At 42.7% G+C, this 16920-nt stretch overlaps 1 long non-coding RNA gene across 1 annotated transcript in view; it reads right to left on the bottom strand.

The window, feature by feature from the left end:
• The window catches only part of LOC139756713 (uncharacterized), a 99132-nt gene that overhangs the window by 61044 nt on the left and 21168 nt on the right, over positions 1 to 16920 (bottom strand). The window contains exon 3 of the long non-coding RNA XR_011714422.1: positions 2679 to 2747. This is a non-coding gene — a long non-coding RNA (uncharacterized lncRNA). The remainder of the gene's footprint in view (positions 1 to 2678; positions 2748 to 16920) is intronic.

Here is a 16920-nt window from a genome sequence, read left to right on the forward strand (position 1 = left end):
GTGCTTCAGATATCATCATTTCCTAGTGTCATTTTCAATACAGCAAGAGCTACATCAATATATATATATATATATATATATATATATATATATATATATATATATATATATATATATATATATATTCCAAAGCGTCCATAACGGATCTTCAGACTCCGCAAGGCATCGCATTTAAGCTTACACACACAAAGACAACATCCTCTGTTAGCCTCCGGTCAGCAGCCATGGTCCCCGGCCAGCAAACATCGATTTAATTAGTTTAAGTGTCCGCCATTGGCTTCCTTACGTTCCCTGTCCAGCTTGTCATCCGTCCGTGGAGAGGAAAGTCCGGCCGACAGATGTCTTTGCTTATGCAAACACAAAGGATACAAAAAGGAATGCAAAGAAATGCTAACATGAACAGTCCATAGGGTCCTTTCGATGCTGTTTGCAGTGGTAAAGTATATCAGGAACAGAGATATTAGTGTGTTATGAGTAGAAAGACAGGCACATGACTCAAGGGGAAATACTAATAAAGTTTATATGTATCCAAGGAAGCGCAAACAATGTTAGCTCTGGACTTGAAGCGAAGTATCTGATAAGTCTCTTTTCAAACGTATGTATGTATGGTGTTACTCGCAACGACTTCAACTACCAAGTTACTCCATATGTAAACAATCCTGTTCAGGAAAAAAAAAATTATTCATTTGAAGTACGTTTGCCTACGAGTTTGTAACTATTACTACGGATGTAATTAGACACTGCCAGCCTGCAACACAGCAGCTTTGATCGAAATGAAAACATTTGACGATCTTGAATACTTGTATCAGATCACCTCTTAACCTTCTCTTTTCTGAGGAAAACAAGTTTAATTTAGTCAGTTCTTGCTGGAATTGCTTCTTAGTTTGAGAATCATCTTGGTACCTTGCCTCTTTACCCTCCTCGCACTCTATAACATTTTTTCCCAAGTACAATTTGAAAGGTGGGGATGCATCAGTGAATTGTAAAGAATGAGGATTAGTTTATTTACCTCGACTTCGAATACCTTCCCTATGAAAACAAGACTTTTGTCCTCCTTTTATATTGCTTCTATATATGCTGCTTACCTGTCTTTTTTTCCCTCACTGTACCACCTTTCGAAGCTCAACAAAGTCATATTGTAGCTACCAAATTTGTGAAAAATTTTGGCAAATATCGAAAAACTTATTTGCCACTTGTGAGACCCGTCCATCACTTGGCTCGTGTCAGCCTGCTGCTGTTGATGGTCGATTTCTGTTGAAGTTCAATATCCCAGGTTAGTCACGTCTACGAATTCTCATATCTTACACTCGTCTGCGATTTCCATTTTACGATACAGCCCATCATCAATGTCAGTTCTAGACTGAATTCTGTTCATCTAAAAAAACTTCGTTCGCTTTGAATATCACCAACTTCTTATCCGTACACCGGTCCTGTTTAATTTCCACTTGTTTTCCTTTATCCGGACCTTTAACGAATCCAAACTTCCGCTCAACCCCTTCATGTTTTACGTCCTGCATAACCGACTCTTGAAATGCTCCCCTCCTCTTTAAACCGTATCTCTCGTTTATCCGAACTCTCAGTCTAAAACCCTCGTAATATTGGTTTAAACTGACATAACTACTCTGATTTATGCTCTCTCTCTCTCTCTCTCTCTCTCTCTCTCTCTCTCCTCTCTCTCTCTCTCTCTCTCTCTCTCTCTCCCGTTTAACCGGACTTCTCGCTCATCCGGCAGCCCGGGTAACTTGCTAGCCTCGGGTATCAGGCCTCTAATCCGACGTTTAAGAGGGTTGGAAACTTTTAATGGAGGCGACGTGTTATGGGCACGCAACAGCATCATCCTCGCGTCTAGGGAGGGTGGGGTGGGTGGACCTGATGCATGTGAAATTATCTAGGATTACTCATTCTTGGAAGGTGGCGATTGCTCATTCTTGGAGGGCGAGGGGTTTGGATCATTCTTGGAGGGCGAGGGATCTGGCTCATTCTTGGAGGGCGAGGGTTTGGCCCATTCTTGAAGGATGGAGACGTTGCTCATTCTTCGAGGGTTGGGAATTGTTCTCATTCTTGGAGGATGAGGAGGTTTCTGTTATTCTTGGAGGGTGGGGAATTTTCTCTTTTTTGGGGTAGGGATTACTTTTACTTATGGGTTTGGAGTCGCTTACTTTGAGGATGGTGGGTGCTTTTGCATTACTTTGGCATTATTCATGGGTTCTATGGCTTTGATGTGTTGCATGTACGGTGTATGTGTGGTGCATGTGTGGTCGTATAGAATGGATGGCATATGTAGAAAGGATGATGTGAGGTAATGAATACAAAATCTTTGATGCTGAAGAAAATGTAAATGTGTTTCTACAAGTGACGAAATTACATCTATCTAACTAGCTATCTATCCATCCATCTATCTATCTATCTGCCTGTCTGTCTATCTTAAAGGCTGCGCTACCATCAGTAGCAGGGAAAGAATGGATTCCTCAAGAATGAGAAATTCTTCCACGGAACACTACCCACCCTCATCAGCTGACTCGGATTCAGCCTCACAAAAGCTATATCTAACTCACGATTTAACTACAAGCAGAACACTCTCTGTTTCTCTCTCTCTCTCTGTCTCATTTATATATATATATATATATATATATATATATATATATATATATCAATTTCAAAATGGTAGATGTACCTACCTCATACACATGGGATCATGTCATCCCATCAGAACCACCTGCAGCCTCCGGCCTCCACCGCTGCGCCATCTGTAGAGAGGGAGAGAAAACGGCCAGTCAGTCGTGGACGTTTCTTGCAAGATCAACGCACTCCATGCTAAGTTTCTTGCAAGATCAACGCACTCCATGCTAAGTTTCTTGCAAGATCAACGCACTCCATGCTAAGTTTCTTGCAAGATCAACGCACTCCATGCTAAGTTTCTTGCAAGATCAACGCACTCCATGCTAAGTTTCTTGCAAGATCAACGCACTCCATGCTAAGTTTCTTGCAAGATCAACGCACTCCATGCTAAGTTTCTTGCAAGATCAACGCACTCCATGCTAAGTTTCTTGCAAGATCAACGCACTCCATGCTAAGTTTCTTGCAAGATCAACGCACTCCATGCTAAGTTTCTTGCAAGATCAACGCACTCCATGCTAAGTTTCTTGCAAGATCAACGCACTCCATGCTAAGTTTCTTGCAAGATCAACGCACTCCATGCTAAGTTTCTTGCAAGATCAACGCACTCCATGCTAAGTTTCTTGCAAGATCAACGCACTCCATGCTAAGTTTCTTGCAAGATCAACGCACTCCATGCTAAGTTTCTTGCAAGATCAACGCACTCCATGCTAAGTTTCTTGCAAGATCAACGCACTCCATGCTAAGTTTCTTGCAAGATCAACGCACTCCATGCTAAGTTTCTTGCAAGATCAACGCACTCCATGCTAAGTTTCTTGCAAGATCAACGCACTCCATGCTAAGTTTCTTGCAAGATCAACGCACTCCATGCTAAGTTTCTTGCAAGATCAACGCACTCCATGCTAAGTTTCTTGCAAGATCAACGCACTCCATGCTAAGTTTCTTGCAAGATCAACGCACTCCATGCTAAGTTTCTTGCAAGATCAACGCACTCCATGCTAAGTTTCTTGCAAGATCAACGCACTCCATGCTAAGTTTCTTGCAAGATCAACGCACTCCATGCTAAGTTTCTTGCAAGATCAACGCACTCCATGCTAAGTTTCTTGCAAGATCAACGCACTCCATGCTAAGTTTCTTGCAAGATCAACGCACTCCATGCTAAGTTTCTTGCAAGATCAACGCACTCCATGCTAAGTTTCTTGCAAGATCAACGCACTCCATGCTAAGTTTCTTGCAAGATCAACGCACTCCATGCTAAGTTTCTTGCAAGATCAACGCACTCCATGCTAAGTTTCTTGCAAGATCAACGCACTCCATGCTAAGTTTCTTGCAAGATCAACGCACTCCATGCTAAGTTTCTTGCAAGATCAACGCACTCCATGCTAAGTTTCTTGCAAGATCAACGCACTCCATGCTAAGTTTCTTGCAAGATCAACGCACTCCATGCTAAGTTTCTTGCAAGATCAACGCACTCCATGCTAAGTTTCTTGCAAGATCAACGCACTCCATGCTAAGTTTCTTGCAAGATCAACGCACTCCATGCTAAGTTTCTTGCAAGATCAACGCACTCCATGCTAAGTTTCTTGCAAGATCAACGCACTCCATGCTAAGTTTCTTGCAAGATCAACGCACTCCATGCTAAGTTTCTTGCAAGATCAACGCACTCCATGCTAAGTTTCTTGCAAGATCAACGCACTCCATGCTAAGTTTCTTGCAAGATCAACGCACTCCATGCTAAGTTTCTTGCAAGATCAACGCACTCCATGCTAAGTTTCTTGCAAGATCAACGCACTCCATGCTAAGTTTCTTGCAAGATCAACGCACTCCATGCTAAGTTTCTTGCAAGATCAACGCACTCCATGCTAAGTTTCTTGCAAGATCAACGCACTCCATGCTAAGTTTCTTGCAAGATCAACGCACTCCATGCTAAGTTTCTTGCAAGATCAACGCACTCCATGCTAAGTTTCTTGCAAGATCAACGCACTCCATGCTAAGTTTCTTGCAAGATCAACGCACTCCATGCTAAGTTTCTTGCAAGATCAACGCACTCCATGCTAAGTTTCTTGCAAGATCAACGCACTCCATGCTAAGTTTCTTGCAAGATCAACGCACTCCATGCTAAGTTTCTTGCAAGATCAACGCACTCCATGCTAAGTTTCTTGCAAGATCAACGCACTCCATGCTAAGTTTCTTGCAAGATCAACGCACTCCATGCTAAGTTTCTTGCAAGATCAACGCACTCCATGCTAAGTTTCTTGCAAGATCAACGCACTCCATGCTAAGTTTCTTGCAAGATCAACGCACTCCATGCTAAGTTTCTTGCAAGATCAACGCACTCCATGCTAAGTTTCTTGCAAGATCAACGCACTCCATGCTAAGTTTCTTGCAAGATCAACGCACTCCATGCTAAGTTTCTTGCAAGATCAACGCACTCCATGCTAAGTTTCTTGCAAGATCAACGCACTCCATGCTAAGTTTCTTGCAAGATCAACGCACTCCATGCTAAGTTTCTTGCAAGATCAACGCACTCCATGCTAAGTTTCTTGCAAGATCAACGCACTCCATGCTAAGTTTCTTGCAAGATCAACGCACTCCATGCTAAGTTTCTTGCAAGATCAACGCACTCCATGCTAAGTTTCTTGCAAGATCAACGCACTCCATGCTAAGTTTCTTGCAAGATCAACGCACTCCATGCTAAGTTTCTTGCAAGATCAACGCACTCCATGCTAAGTTTCTTGCAAGATCAACGCACTCCATGCTAAGTTTCTTGCAAGATCAACGCACTCCATGCTAAGTTTCTTGCAAGATCAACGCACTCCATGCTAAGTTTCTTGCAAGATCAACGCACTCCATGCTAAGTTTCTTGCAAGATCAACGCACTCCATGCTAAGTTTCTTGCAAGATCAACGCACTCCATGCTAAGTTTCTTGCAAGATCAACGCACTCCATGCTAAGTTTCTTGCAAGATCAACGCACTCCATGCTAAGTTTCTTGCAAGATCAACGCACTCCATGCTAAGTTTCTTGCAAGATCAACGCACTCCATGCTAAGTTTCTTGCAAGATCAACGCACTCCATGCTAAGTTTCTTGCAAGATCAACGCACTCCATGCTAAGTTTCTTGCAAGATCAACGCACTCCATGCTAAGTTTCTTGCAAGATCAACGCACTCCATGCTAAGTTTCTTGCAAGATCAACGCACTCCATGCTAAGTTTCTTGCAAGATCAACGCACTCCATGCTAAGTTTCTTGCAAGATCAACGCACTCCATGCTAAGTTTCTTGCAAGATCAACGCACTCCATGCTAAGTTTCTTGCAAGATCAACGCACTCCATGCTAAGTTTCTTGCAAGATCAACGCACTCCATGCTAAGTTTCTTGCAAGATCAACGCACTCCATGCTAAGTTTCTTGCAAGATCAACGCACTCCATGCTAAGTTTCTTGCAAGATCAACGCACTCCATGCTAAGTTTCTTGCAAGATCAACGCACTCCATGCTAAGTTTCTTGCAAGATCAACGCACTCCATGCTAAGTTTCTTGCAAGATCAACGCACTCCATGCTAAGTTTCTTGCAAGATCAACGCACTCCATGCTAAGTTTCTTGCAAGATCAACGCACTCCATGCTAAGTTTCTTGCAAGATCAACGCACTCCATGCTAAGTTTCTTGCAAGATCAACGCACTCCATGCTAAGTTTCTTGCAAGATCAACGCACTCCATGCTAAGTTTCTTGCAAGATCAACGCACTCCATGCTAAGTTTCTTGCAAGATCAACGCACTCCATGCTAAGTTTCTTGCAAGATCAACGCACTCCATGCTAAGTTTCTTGCAAGATCAACGCACTCCATGCTAAGTTTCTTGCAAGATCAACGCACTCCATGCTAAGTTTCTTGCAAGATCAACGCACTCCATGCTAAGTTTCTTGCAAGATCAACGCACTCCATGCTAAGTTTCTTGCAAGATCAACGCACTCCATGCTAAGTTTCTTGCAAGATCAACGCACTCCATGCTAAGTTTCTTGCAAGATCAACGCACTCCATGCTAAGTTTCTTGCAAGATCAACGCACTCCATGCTAAGTTTCTTGCAAGATCAACGCACTCCATGCTAAGTTTCTTGCAAGATCAACGCACTCCATGCTAAGTTTCTTGCAAGATCAACGCACTCCATGCTAAGTTTCTTGCAAGATCAACGCACTCCATGCTAAGTTTCTTGCAAGATCAACGCACTCCATGCTAAGTTTCTTGCAAGATCAACGCACTCCATGCTAAGTTTCTTGCAAGATCAACGCACTCCATGCTAAGTTTCTTGCAAGATGAACGCACTCCATCCTAAGTGTCTTGCAAGATGAACGCACTCCACCCTAAGTGTCTGGCAAGATCAACGCACTCCATGCTAAGTTTCTTGCAAGATCAACGCACTTCCTTGAAGAGGATATGACGGACAAGGTCAGCACAATAGCCAGCAGAGGTCAGAGGTCATATCAATATGAATGATGACACTAAAAACACAACAAAAAAGAGCAGCAAAAGATCTAAGCATGAACAAAATATCAAAATCTATCTTATCTATCAATATAGAGAAAATATCGTTAATACTATTTATCAAAAGAAGAATCGGTAATATCCAACTATTCTTTCATGCATAAGGTCAAAGTTCCAAGTGCATAAGGACCGATATCATAAAAAAAGAGAAAAAAATAATTCAAAGCCACTGAAATGGAATTGCTTTTTGAATCAGCCATATTGGATCTCATCCTTTATACCCCAATGAAATATGGAATCTGACTGAGCCTTCTGGTATCTATTACTCTTCGGTAGAAAGAGAATCGAACCCTAGAGGTATTTTTTTCCCATGTTATTGTAATATTGTGATGTTCCGTCGGTCCGAACCTTACATGAATCGAGCCAAAACCCCGGCACGCCATTGGTCGGCGAACACTGTCCAACGATTGGCCAGTGAAATGACAGCAGCCAATCACCTCATTCTTTCGGACTCTTGGTACAACTGTTGCCAACTCGGCCTTACCTGTGGACCCTCTTTTTTTATCTTCACGCGACGGGAAAATCCATAGACGGCGTTCTGGTATTACTAGTGAGATTTAGTCATTTGTTTCTTCTTATTCCTTTGATGGTTCTGAAACCATATTTGACTCTACCTTCTTCATGTAGAACATGTCCTCATAAGATCGATAAATTGGAGAATTTAAGCCTATTACAGCTAAGTATAAACTAGGCCTACTACCGTTCCTATTACTTGGCCTATCTCATCAATAAGCTGAGCCATTCTGTCATCAACCACATCCACAAATGGGATCGGTTTTCGGATTCACCTACAAACAGGGTTTAATCAAATCACAGTGACACTACCTGTGAGCTATAAATTGAAAGCTTTTCACTCTATTATCTCGTCTCTTTTTCAACATTCATCTTTTTCTAATATCTTTACAACACCACTGTGTTATATATCATTTTCCCTTTTGGACAGTGAGCTAAGCGACTCCTTCCTGAAGCTTCCTTTGCACACTTCTGGCCGACTAGGATGAAAGAGTAGACGATTTTGTTTCTTGATCGATAAGGAAAATAAAGTTGGAGAAAGTTGAGACTGGAGACACGACAGTAAGTTGAGGTCATTCATGCAGAGTGGAGGAAAGAATGTTACCATCAGGGGAAGGTAGCGAGGAGAGACGTGGAGAAAAGTAGATGAAGTAGTCTTGGAATGAGAGAGAGAGAGAGAGAGAGAGAGAGAGGTTGGGAGAGAGAGAGAGTGAGAGAGAGGTGAGAGAGAGAGAGAGAGAGAGAGAGAGAGAGAGAGAGAGAGAGAGAGAGAGAGAGAGAGAGAGTGATCGATACTACAACTAACCGTTAATATTTTCCAATGCACCGCCCTAGCAACCCCTCCTTCTCTCCCCCCCGCCCCCCCTTCCCTCTCCCCACTGTTCCCGATAACCCCCACCAACAGCTCCCTCCACCTCCCTCCCTCTTCTCTCTCTCTCTCTCTCTCTCTCTCTCTCTCTCTCTCTCTCTCTCTCTCTCTCTCTCTCTCTTTATTCATTCCAGATTATTTTATATCCACCTTCCTTCCAGTCTGTTCCCTCCTATTCTTACCCATATAGTAAAACCCTCACCCACAATGCAGTACAATTATTGATCTATATTCATCAGTAATGTGTGCGCTGTCATGTTTCCCGTTTTAATCAACCTGATCGTCTACAGCTCCAGCCCAACCAACAATCCAGAGGTGTAGCACACACAAGACTCCGACACTCGCTTGGGTTCCTGTCCCAGCTGCTGCCTCTCTTTCTCTCTTCCTCCCTCACTCTGTCTTTCACATGCTTTCTTTCCCATCTCTCGCCGCCCCCCCCTCAGGACCATCCCATTTAGCCCCGCTCTAGTCGTCGTCTTATACGGCTAATAGAGTCAGACAGAAATTTTTCTTGGGTCTGACAAATTTTATGGAGAAACATGAGCTTCGGGGAAATTTTCGGAAGCAAAGAATAAGTGAGGTTACAAAGCTAGAAGTATTTAGAGAGAGAGAGAGAGAGAGAGAGAGAGAGAGAGAGAGAGAGAGAGAGAGAGAGAGAGAGAGAGAGAGAGAGAGAGCGTCATGCTACCTCCACTAACACTACTACACAACACCTTCGTTGACTTAACCAAATGTGGTGACTTAGTGACTTAGTCAACCACAGCATAACAGTCAACAAAGCCATCAACTCCGGGTTGCTGAGATCACACTCTGTGGCTTACGGACTAGCCCTGTGAGCGTCGTCTGTTCCTCACCTGTGGCGTCCCGCAGAAAACAAAGAAGAGACCATTCTGTTTCTCTCCTTATAACTGATATCTTAATGGACGCACCAGCTCGATGGAAATACGTCGACAATTTCAAGATTGATATCAGCGTTGACAACAGCACTCCTAACTGCATCAGCCTATGGAACACCCTCAACGACCTGCCTCCAGGAATGAACTATCGTCAGCCTTGTCTCCAACCACCGTCAGCCGCGTCTCCGTCAGTCAGTAGGAGACCGTAGTTATGCACGTCACACTCATTTCCAGTCCTCGGCCACCTCCAGGTTGCGCAGTCCAGTAAACTTCCTAGTGTCTCACTCCGCACAAAAAACTAAGGTGGATGGAACACGTCAGCACCATCGGATCCTCCAGCTATCGTCTCTACATTCTTCGTCGATCCAGGACGCTTGGGCTACTGCACCTGAACTCCAGAACCCCAAAACAAAATTCCCTCTTCCCAATTCATCTGTGCTTTCCCAGTCTGGTCTTTCCTTTTTTTATCCATTACACAAGGACTTCGAAGACTCCACTCTCGAAAAAAAAATACATCCTCATCGAAGCCATGCCTTAAACGACTTACGAAAAGGGATAAAGAAATAGATAAATAACGAGAGAGGATGGAAAATGGCCCCCATTTCGAGTAAGCTGTAAACCTGCATTCTGAAAATGGGACAAGTTCTTGTAGCTCTCGAGAAAGACACGAGAAGGTAAAGAGTTCTAAAGTTTAGCAGTGTAGGTAAAGAAACAGGCGTCGCAACGATCCAGCCTTGACTTGTCAAAGGCCACAGGGTAATCATGTGATATAATGACTTGCGGAACGTTACGTGGTCTAACTACCGGGGTGGGTAAACAAGCAGCCAGCTCGCGAGAGCGGAAAAGAGCAGGCAAGATCATCCTCAGTTCCTCTCACACCACCTACCAAGCTCTCAAAACTCGCTCTAACCATCACCCAAACCTCATCCGACAGTTCGTGATGAAGCCACTGCAATCACCTCGCCACGATCACCCCCTGCCACGTAGGATCCCTTGACCCCAAGTTGCAATTGAACGCCATAACCTCATCGAACCCATGCGAACTCTCACAGTCGGCTACAAGAACGACCCTCATCAGAATCAGAATCCTTTACCATCGCATCTGCGTAAACAATGGATAAAATTTCCTTTTCACAACCCGTATTTATTCCTTCATTATTTTCTCTTTGTATTTCCAGCATTTCGCTGCAGTTCATCCAATAAAATCGGTATGATGATGATGACCATGATCGTGGTTATAATAATTATCATCATTATCATTAATTTTGATGTTGCTTCTATCATTATTATTACTATTATCATTATTACTATTATTACTATTATTATTATTATTATTATTATTATCATTATCATCATTATTATTATTACCATTATTATTATTAGCATGATTCCAAGTTATTTCATTTTCTCAGGAGGAAAAATTATATCCTATATCCAGCATATCTCCTGTGTGTGTGTGTGTCATCAGCCGACTCTCTCTCTCTCTCTCTCTCTCTCTCTCTCTCTCTCTCTCTCTCTCTCTCTCTCTCTCACACACACACACACACACACACACACCAAGCTGCAATTACCCGACCCTCGAAGGACAGTTATGTCATCCAGTCTCTGCTTAAATTAATTACTTTCTTCCTCCCAGCCTCCTCCCGAGGGTCTCCTGTATATTCCTCTGTGTTACTGATGCTGGCTATGGCGAGTCATGGGGAACTGTAGTAGACTCCTGCATTGTGGTATTCCTTTGAATATCTCGTGTTCGTATATCTATACAGAGTCTAAGATGGTTTCAGTACCAGCAACCCGACAATTTGCATATGGTTCGTACAGTTTTGACACCACAATGTACAGACAGCCATGAACACTAGCTCCCTTAAAGACATACATCTTCATCCCACCAGCCTTTTACCTTCCAGTGTTCCAGAGGTCTGGAAAGTAGCAGTCTTATTCTTCGTTATGTAGGACCACAGGAGAGATCCACGGGTGCTAGACTCCAGTACATGAAGGATATGGTTGATCACTTACAGTCAGGCGCCCGAGAACTCTCGCACTGAACTCCTTAAACTTCTGTTAGTCTGGGTGATGCTGCCATATATATATATATATATATATATATATATGATCATTACAGCCATGTATACAGGCATGACTCGGATGGATGCTTCCAAAACCCTTGCCTCCTTTACTCGTGCTCCTGCAGACGCTGGTGGACCAACCCGCGTGTGTGTGTGTGTGTGTGTGTGTGTGTGTGTGTGTAAGTGTGTGTGTGTGTGTGTCGTTTCGTTCCCCTCACACCGCTGGTGTAGGAAGCATCAGAAAATATCCTCGCTGATCACCACCGCTAACCACCACCATCACCCGTGGAGGCTAAAAATTTTGATGGCCGTGTAAGTGGTCAATTAGATAATGGTGAATGATTTTTCCTTTGATCATTCCCGTCTCCAAAAAGAGATTGGATTAACTTTGGTGTGGCTTGTCTTGGAGGGTCGTTAGTGGCCATTGACGTGGTCTCAGAGCACTGGAAAGGAGTACGAAATGGACTTGAATTCCACCATTTTTTTTTCCCCCTTCAAGAAAAGATCTATTTACTTAAAGAAAACCGAATCTCCTCTTATCTACCTATCATTTTACGATGATAATGTTCACAAAATATATTACATGTATGTTTTTTCTTTTTCTTTCATGCAAAAGTACAAGGATACGAGATAGATTTGAATATCATTACTTCTAAGATCTATTTCCATGTTGAAACCCAATTATATACCAATGATTTTTAATGATAGTCTATTTCTATCTCTTAGATGCTTACACAAAGGAGTGCGAAAACATAGTTGCACACCTTTCAAAATCTATTTCCTTCATGAAAAGGTATCGAATCCCCAATCCAACAATCATTTCCACAGGAGTCACATCTAATCTACCAATCGTTTCCCATCACTTTTGTCATCAGTAGATTGGGTGAGGGGAAAAGGTTCTTTTCGCATACTTTACGTTAAGCAATTAAATTTCTCATTGGCGCCATAGACTCTCCCTTGCATTAACGATTTATATTTCATAAACCCCTCAGTAGACTTCTGGGAACACAATCATTAAGAACGAAAGTTGATACATCTGTTTCGTACACTGTAAAGACGACAGACCTTGGAAACGTAAAAGCGAGAATGGAAATAGATTATAAGCAGTTTGTGTGTCTATGTGTGTGTGTGTGTGTGTGTGTGTGTGTGTGCAGCAGCGGAAAGTCGGTGATAGCTTAAAAAAGAACTACTGAGAGGAATCACATTTATCTGAAGTTGTCTTATTTTTTTTTCTTTTTTACGTAAGACAACCCAGTGGTGGGCCAATTAGGCCTCCTGTTGTCTGTCTTTCTCATGTAAACATGTAAACTCCAGTATCAGTCCACTTTAACTCCTGTGTGAGTTCAGTTCAAATATGGTATGATCCCACTTCAGTCAACATACGACCTCCATCTCAACGTTTGCAACATGAACTCACTTCAGCTCTAGAATGACCCCTACTTCAACACCAACCTGACTCTTTAATTCAGCTCAAGAATGACCCTCTACTTTAACACTAGATATCCCATCTTATCCCATCCCATCACATCCTTTTACCCAGCTCCTATAACCTAAGGTTGCAGGAAGCCTGACTGAACATTCCTACGCTTCCTCAACTTACATTCAGTGTAGCAAAGTGAATAATGAGGACCAGCACATTGATAACAACGACTCTCCACATCTATTCAACTTTTTTTTTTTTCACACCAAGGCAAGTCGTCAGACGAGACCCTTACATCTCTATTCATTCTCCCACTTTCACGAAGAGCCACACACACACACACACACACACACACACTGTGAGGCGTGTACGTGGTCTTAGAAGTATTATCCTTACCACCTGAAGATGGTGCTGAAGATTATCCGCTTGGTGGTTGTACCTTGACCGCTGACGGCCTTAATGACCCTGGCAGTTGATAGGCCTAAAGCCCTAACACACACACACACACACACACACACACACACACACACACAAGACGCTTGTATTCAAACGATCTCCAATCATTCCCTCCGGCAGCAGCAGCAGCCGCCGCCGCCACCCAACATACTCTCAAGAACTTCCCGCCTCATTCACTGGCTCCTTCCATCATTTACGCTATGTACTCTCCTTCCCGTACCAACACCCATGACGGTATATAACTTTTCCTCGCCAGCCCATCAAACTGTTTATACCTGAATTTTGCTTCTGGCCAACAAGTGGTTGTTATTTTCTTTCGATGAATTCCCTCGTCACGTATTTACTTCTCCTGTCTACATCTTTACATCTTCGCATTTCTTATAGCTTACCTGTACCTATAGATTATGTAGAGTTCACGTCCCTTCAGAGAATCCAAAACAGATGCTCATTTATGCAATCCCTTATATTTTCCTAATTCATCACTGAACTGTCTCCCATCCCACCAGAGTTCTCTCGACCCTCTCACTTAATCCTCCTTACGTTCTTCTGTTCAATTAGCGCTTCCTCGCCACCAACCCTCACTGAACGGTGAACACACGATCGGTACTGATTTAATTTCTTTCTCCTTCACCCTTCCTTTTGTCTCTACATTGTGATTAGGATTGTTTTAAACACTAATCAGGTGAAAGAAAAAACCATCATTGGTATTTTCAAGCGCCACTGTTCCAAATTACTTATATCAAACCATGAAAATACAGTCCGAAGCTTCTGTAAGCAAGCATGACACAATCTATAGACACTCCCAAAGCAAACATCAAAGCGCAAAGGCAATCTGTAACCCCATCAAAGAAAAATACATTGCCATAATCAAAAGGAAAAAACTATATCCCAACTTATCGCTATGTAGAGCAAGATTAGATGCCCAAAATACAATACATTAATCGAGACAATACAATTGTATAGATACGTGAAATAATGCTAAAAAAAAAAGGAAAATGAAATTAATTAGTAACCCAAAATACATCAACAAATTATGAGGCGAAAATATTCATAATCAGCGATGGACAACTGTACCCTGACCTATTACAGAAAATACAACAATGAATTAGGAGTGTTACAACGTTTAACCAGAAAGTATACAGCATTTAATCACATCAAAACATCTGAAATCAGGAGGATACATCCTGTAATCAAGAATAATACAGCATCTGATCAGGCAAAGTATAGCGCCTAATTGGAGATACAGCAATTAAGAAATACAGCGAAAACTACGGTAGCTGACTTCTCATAGCAGTCAGCAAGCAAGAATACACCATTCAAACCACGTTCAAGAAGGATACAGTACTGAAAATACAGTGAAATGCAAGAAGGATACAGTACTGAAAATACAGTGAAATGCAAGAGAGAAAAAAAATCACTCACTATGATAACTGAACAAAATAAGAGAGAGGAATTCGGAGCAATACAGTGCGGAAATAGACCGGTCATTCAACAGCCGGAGGGCAAGCCATCCTCACCCTTGAGGACCAAGTAAAGTGAAGGACGAGGCGTGGCCTCGAGGACATAGCTCCCACTCCAACGCACTTGGAGTTCCGAGGACAACTTTGTGACTCACACTCACAGCCAATGACACACTTGAGGAATCATGTGCTCACACATCGATGCTTGAATGATGCCATGCACTTGTGAGGAAGATTTACTCACCTATGCAATGACAGCAAGCACGAGGCACTCATGATACACACTCATTACCCAGTATTACTTAAGCATGATACACTCACTATACGATACACTCATTGTACAAAAGGACGCACTTAAGGACACACTTATGACATCATGCCCTTGTGAAACGACGGACTTACGACACACTTATGACAGGGAACACTTACGAAAAGTAGGAGACATGTTACTCTCAGAAAGCAATGGTCTTGTGGAATCATGCACTTATGAAACGATACTCTTATACAAAGTACGACAGTGTCCTTAAAGACCGATGCACTTAAGAGACGATACACTTACACACACACACACACACACACACACACACACACACACACACACTCACACACACACTCACACACACACACACACACACACACTCACACACACACTTACTCTAATAAAACGATAAACAAAATGATATACCCTCATGAAACACCCCACTCTCTAGCTGGTGCTCTTATCACACGTTATATATCACAGAGACACACTTAAACCTTGATAACCTTGCGAGACAACAGCAAGAGACTTCTTGAACACTGCTCTCCCGTCGAACCCAAGTCAAACACTGCTCCCCCGTCGAACCCAAGTCAAACCGTATATTCGTAACATTTTACGTCCATACAAACTGATTTCGTAATCGTAGCTAACCCTTTCGTAATCCTTCGTTACATACGAATATCGAAGATACGGATGGTGTGAAGGGCCTCTGGCTTTAGTGATTACTATCTGATTACTTTTTTGATTACTTTTTTGTGCGCTGAGGGGAGCGATTTTTACACTCTTGTTACCCCGTCTCTTAACCTTGAATAAATTCAACACGTCTTTCCTCCTATATGGGTATACAGACAAACAAACATGCACACTGGCTTAAGCTAGGGAAGACGTAGACTCCTAGTTTGGGTGTGGGCTTCTTGCCGCGACCAGGATTTGAACCCGGTGCGGACCCTACCCTAAGAGGGCCCGTGTATACTCATGGTCAGTGTGTGTGTGTGTGTGTGTGTGTGCGTATGTGTGTGTGTGTGTGTGTCTTTGTAAGTTGTAAGTTGAAAGGAGTCAAAGAGAAATATGTTACAAGTGTGGTTATATGTAAGACGTGAGCACGATGTGGAAAAAAGCAGTGTTAGAGAGAGAGAGAGAGAACGTCTGCAACAGAATATATGTGAAAAAATCAAAGAATATCTATTAGAGAGATATAGTCCATCTGTGATGTGTCTATCGACAGAGCGTTTGTTAGTGTAGGGTGCTAATGGGAAAGCATCTATAAGAATACTTGCGATATGCTTGCAGTTAGTGCGTTGTTGATATAGATGACAGAGGAGCGAGGATGTGTGTCTGCTTGCTCCCTGTGCTTGCTTTATGGCAGCAGGTGCCAGTGTGGCCTTTAACTAGTTTTAAGCAGAATGAAAAAAAAAAAAACGATACAATATTACTTATTAAAATCCATTGTCAAATGTCATGCTTGCCTGCAGTGAGAGTACGTATACACTCCAGTAGTCATCTCGTGTACCTGAAGAAGGTATTCAAGCATATACGACGATAGCGACCACAAGACCCTCCCAGGCGACAGGTTCAGAACCAAAAATTTGAACCAATCAATCAACCAGACAACCTAGGTAGCAAAAGTCCACTTAAACACGGACCAACCAAGATGCACTCCAACCCACCAAGATGCACTCCAACCCACCAAGATGCACTCCAACCCACCAAGATGCACTCCAACCCACCAAGATTCACTCCAACCCATCAAGATGCACTCCAACCCACCAAGATGCACTACAACCCACCAAGATGCACTCCAACCCACCAAGATGCACTCCAACCCAT

This window comes from Panulirus ornatus, chromosome 23 (genome assembly GCF_036320965.1).
Source record: "Panulirus ornatus isolate Po-2019 chromosome 23, ASM3632096v1, whole genome shotgun sequence".
Classification (NCBI taxonomy): domain Eukaryota; kingdom Metazoa; phylum Arthropoda; class Malacostraca; order Decapoda; family Palinuridae; genus Panulirus; species Panulirus ornatus.